This window comes from Protopterus annectens, chromosome 1.part0 (assembly GCF_019279795.1).
Source record: "Protopterus annectens isolate FY-2018-M chromosome 1.part0, PAN1.0, whole genome shotgun sequence".
Lineage (NCBI taxonomy): Eukaryota > Metazoa > Chordata > Ceratodontiformes > Protopteridae > Protopterus > Protopterus annectens.
Window position 1 is genome coordinate 1,756,930,717 of NC_056725.1, and position 5,858 is coordinate 1,756,936,574.

General features: G+C 35.9%; 1 non-coding gene across 1 annotated transcript; it reads right to left on the reverse strand.

Annotated features, from left to right (window-relative positions):
- Positions 1-1,485: 1,485 nt before the first annotated feature.
- On the reverse strand, positions 1,486-1,558 carry TRNAV-CAC. Its single transcript has one exon. It is a non-coding gene; the product is annotated as a tRNA-Val (tRNA).
- Between the last annotated feature and the right edge of the window lie 4,300 nt (positions 1,559-5,858).

Below are 5,858 nucleotides of genomic sequence, written 5' to 3' on the forward strand. Positions count from 1 at the left end.
ATGTTGTTGTCAATACTGAAAATAACTGAGTTTTACATAACACACAGTGATCTAAGAAAAAGTGTGTATATATATGTATTCAGAGCCCCCCTCTATAAAATTATCAATTAACTACATTCAATCCCTGCACGATCTGACTTCTTTCTCTCAAGTCACTTAAGTTATACCTTGTGCCACAAGATAGTTAGGTAAGAGGTGGACCTTATTCACTAAGTGCTATCTAGAGTGCTGATGGCTGTGCACCAGCAACAGACCAGTTTGCTCTACAGAAAGCAGTCTAAATTAAAATTTTCAAATTATTTCCATATAATATGAACTGTATTTTTACTCTGCCAAGTGGAGAGCAAATGCAAAAAAGTACTATAAAAAATTGACAGGGAGAAAAAAAACTGAAAAGACAATTTAATTCAAACATAGGGTATACCTAGCAATGACCAGAGCAGGTAGTGCATTACAGTGACACATTCATCCTTCTCACATCCCCTTGACACATTACAAATGTAATTTCTGATGCAAATTATCAGAACTGTAGTTATTTCCAAACAATGTGAAAGTGAACAGACAATAGCTCACATATTAGCAATATTGAGAATAGTTGAGTTTTTAACAACAAGACAATGATATCACAAAATATGTGCAAATATGCATTCATAACTCTCTGAGGTAAAATTATCAGTTGAGTAGATTGGACTCCTGCATTAGCCATCTTTTTCTCAAAGCTCACTGTACTTACACCTTGTATCATGGAGAAGGTTATCAAACGTGCATTTTCATCACTGAGTACTATCCAGAGTGCAGACATCCACATTCAGCCTCAAGGCTTATTTGCACTACATAAAGTAGCCTAAATGAAAATGTTCATGTTTTCCTTAGGTAATGAACTCTATTTCACTGCTAAGGAATGCTGTCAGTCCAGATTGTGCAATACCACATGATGCACAAATGATGAATTGAGAAAAAAACATAAATGTACTGAAATAGAGAAATATTATGGAACACAAAGTTTAAATGTATAGTTTTGATATTTCAACTTTTTTCTGTTTCAGTATGAAAGCATACATATTAAACATTGTTACACAAGTGCCACCATCTCTGGATTAGAACCCCAGGACACTAGGTTCAGATTCTTATCATTATGTGCCACAAACAAAGAGGTTTCCTATACTCAATATGTGGCATAGTATCAATTGGTATTACAGGTGCAACCAAAACATTTCCTGAACTTTGTGTTGTGTAATTTACAGTTAGATGTGGATGAGTGTGATATTGGCAAGATAATCTTTCCTCACACAATATAAAATAAAAACATTGAATACTGCACCTCTTTTCTTCATTTTGTGAACATAGGTTCATAGATTAGAACTAAGCTAACTGCCCTAGTGAGCCATTTTAAGCCTAGCCAATTATCCCCTGTGAGACTCAAACCCTGCACCTTGTGTTTGTAAGGCAAACACCTTAACCATTAGGCCACCTTCCCATCCCTAATGGTTCCACTGGGGATCGAACTCAGGACCTTCTGCGTGTGAAGCAGACGTGATAACCACTACACTACAGAACCTGCTCAACATCATTCTCATATCTATGCTTCTGTAACAAGTCTGCTATATACTTTGCCTTACATTTGATTTATGTTTCAATGAATAATCTGCTTCCTTGGAATTGCAGACAAAAATTGTATTCAGAGGCAGAAACTGTTGTCATAAAAAAATTATATAAATGTTAGCAATGTTGTACACCTGAGACAATGGTAGTCACAAAAATTCTTGTAAGTCCCTTATCCCTGACAAACCCTGATTGATACTGCAGTCAGACTAATCATTCACACTTGCAAGCAGTTAGCAGGTAACACTTCTCAGTGCTAACCCTTGTAGAAGTAGGGCATGTGCATGCAATTGTGTAGGTCCTTACACCATGTTTGCATTCCCAGCACTTAGTGAAGATCATGGAATTCATGAATGCTAATGAGTTCACACCTCATTTGCAAATTCGCAGTGCTGAGTGGTCTGAATCTGCATTATATAAAGGTAATCATCTACCTGGGTAACTTGCAGTATGAAAGACTGTTTGGATCCAGAGAACCCAACATTGCAACTTACTACTACTTCTTGCTTAAATGTTTTCTCTTGTCTCAAATAAGTTGCTGCAAGGCTAGGTTGTTGTTATGATGAAATTGATGTATTTTAACCTTACTTATGGATTGTATTCCACACTACAAGTCTGCATTATTCTCAGTAGCTCTTGGCAGGGTCATGTATACCACAATTATTTCTTGACCATGCAGTATTTTTCTACATAATTGATGACAATTTAATGGAAAATTCAATTGTAAAAGTTGACCACTTTGTTCAGAAGACTGTTTTTTTTAATTATCAATGTCATTGTTTTTTTGCATTAGCAGCAGTAACAATTGTGTTAAGGTTGTGGTGTCTACATGGTTGTCCTCCATAAAACTGCATATCAGACCAAACACTGTTAACTATTTTTCAATGACAGGTGTACATTATTTTTTAATGCTGCAATTTACTACTAAGTGACAAAAAAGTCTGTTCTGCTATGAATTTATTATCTCATTCTGTCTTTGGTTTGCACTTTGGAGGAAGGAGAGGAAAACTGAATTAAGTTGTGTTTATTCATATGAAGCCTGTCTTTTTCATGTGTTTTTGTGTATGACAGATGGATACAGTCATATAGATTTATTTATGTTTAACCATATTTTTTACTTACAGATTTCTTCTTTCCTATTATGTTTCATCTCTTGAAAGAGCTTTCAAGATAAACATACAGTTAAGCATATTGGAATTTGTTAATTACAATAGAGACTGGCATGAACTAAACTCATTTTCAGAGTCACTTGAGAGATTTAAAAATAAAATGCCCTTGGCACATAAGGAAGTATATCTTGATTAATACCATTCACTTTTAAGTAGTATGATCAACGTTTAACTCAAAATAGGGTCCCTGTCTGCTTCATGTGGAAATATTTGATAATCTTAAATCGTACAAGTTTATATTATAAAATAATTAATATGCAACTCTAGAATTGTGAAACATCCATACTATTTCAGAAAAGTGAGTTAAAATTGCAATCATAGGGGTCTAGGGATACAATAAGTTCTTAATAACAGTATGACATTTTTAAAATATTTGTAAAACCTGATTATAGAAGAATCAAATTAGAAAATAACTTAAAGAATATGCTTATTGTCATAGTTTAAGCTTTACTAAATAAAGAAAATATCACATTCTCCCATCTTATAAAACTAACTTTCTTTTTTGAAGTGTTTATCATTTTGAATGTTTGATATACCCAAATATGTAAATCACTTTGTGATTTTTATCACAGCTAAGTCTATGGAATCCAGATATTAATACAAGCCTTACAAGGGAAAATGAAAATATACTCATGTAAAACTTTTGATGTCTCTATGGGATGACCTAGATATAGGTGAGAAGAATAGATAATCACATTATCTTGATATGTATGTACCTTTACTTTAATATTGCTTACTTTAGGAAAATAGATTAAAGGACAACAACGGGATTCTATTATTAAATGCTGTCTCTGTCCCATTTCTCCCTATTTATTGTCCCTGCTATGAATAAACAACAACACAGCATTTAAAATATTTAAAATATTTTAAATTGTTTCTGTCCACTAGAACAGTAACTTACTGTACTGTGGTGGTTTCACTTTCAAAACACTTTTATCCTGCCCTGGAAAAGTATCCAATACCACTGAATACAGATAGTTTTCTGGCCAATTCCCTTGGAAAACTAACATTGCCATGACTGTCCTAAAAACCCACCCATGCTGTGATGTCACAGCTCCCTGGTCCTTCTTCTACCTATACAGAAAGTAAAGGCTAGAACAATGAAACAGTACATGAGTCAACTCTCCTGCTGTGAGTTGTCAATCACAGCAGGTAATAGCACAAATTACCCTTAGCAGTTTGACAACTAGGAAAGTTAGGTGTGAAGGAGGGTGGTAAATGAGTCAAAGTAGTACAATTCAGGCTTCACAAAAATGCAGCTTAGCCATTCTAAAAAGAAGCAGCAGTAAAAAGCACTTTGAAAGTCTGTTCTGTGGAATTTGTATGATTTGTGTTTTAAGTAGTCAATGAACAGCATGACATGTTACTTAAAACTAAATGACTGAAAGACAGCAGAGTATGCATGTAAAATCAATACAGTGACAGGAGCTTTAGGAAGAAAGAGGCCTGTGTGATGTAACTTTTTACAGACGAGAATTGTGGGATACCTAGAGGCAGACTAAACAATCAAAATTACTTCCAGATGGCAGACCCCATGTGGTCAGACTCAGACATTACATATAAAAATATTTCAAAACCTGTAAATAGTCCCAGAATGGTGTTAAAATGTAGCAAACACTAAACCACAATGAAGTAAACATGATTTTAAGTTTGTGGGTGCAGTTCTCCTTTAAGTTGGACTCTAGCAGGTAAAGAAAGAATGGTTCCAAATATAGGTTAAATAAGCAGTGTGCATTATGTTTCCCAGTACTAACATTTATATTTGATCCATTTAAAAAACAAAATTAATATATTAATGTACAGTACATGTACAGCTCTGATGAAATCAGGTGAGACTTTAGAAGCTTTGGGATATAGAGCTGCCACACTCACAATATACCAGTATAGTGGTATTAAAAATGACAATGTGCATGTGGGTGATATGTGTGTGTGTGTGTCAATAGCAAGCACAACAGGAATTCAGCTGTGATGTTCCTAAAGAAGGGTTTGTTCCAAATTGTATGCAAGATGGTACTGTGACATGAAAGAGAGCAGGCATGTCAAACTGTTCAGCTGCAAATCATATGCTTGTGTGTGCTGCTATTTTGAGGGGGCAGGTGAAAGTTTGTGGTAGTGATTACAGGCCTGTAATTGTTTGAGTGATATGAAAAGTGTACTCCTATATGTAATATTAACACTTCCTCTGCAGTTTACAAATATTGTGATATACTGCAATAGAGTAAGCGGGCAGATAGTCCATACTGGCATACTGACAGTGTATTTTTATACATGTAGCAATATGCCTGGCAAGAAGACGTGAGAGAAGATTTTCAGATGCAGCTCATGAGGAGTTACTGCAGACACATACTCTCTGTGGCTGTGGTTGACATAAATACTGTCAGTGGCCATGACCACAAATATAAGAAGTTCAGATGTAGGACCACCTACATTACCTTTGCTGCTGAAATTTTCTCTCTCTGCCTTGTCCAGGAAGGTAAGACAACTGGAAAGGGGTGAGGCATCAGTTGAGCCACCTCTGATGGTGACAGAAGAGTTTGTGTCATCAGTTAGAAGGGCGACAGTGTGCTCATAGTCTTACAGTGTGGTATTGGACATTGGAGATCAGTAGCAAGAGTATGTGTTGGAGATGCCTAGGCAGGTATTGCTATATTTCCTACTGCTCCCTTTATCACTGAACATCTCATTAATGCTGCATGCTACAGGTACTATAGGAGCATCAGGAGTATGATGTCTGCAGGCACATGCACAAGGTAAGGTATCTATCTAGTATTGTTAGTGTGAGTCTCTATCTGCATCACCACAATGGAATTTGCACCACTGATGTTTGACTCTGATGATGATGTGGTGATCTTCTGACAGTCAGGGGGTACAGTAATCCCCTCCAGACCCATTTCTTACACACCCTGCAGAAATAAAATTTCAGTTGGTCAGCATTCACACATTTCCCATGTTTACCAAAAATGCATAAGAACCTCCAAAATCCTGCGGTGTGACCCATTGTTGATGCAAGGCATTCTATAACTCATCCCCTGGCCAAATTCCTAGACATAAAATTAAAATCCCTTATTTTGGGTGAAACTAATTTAT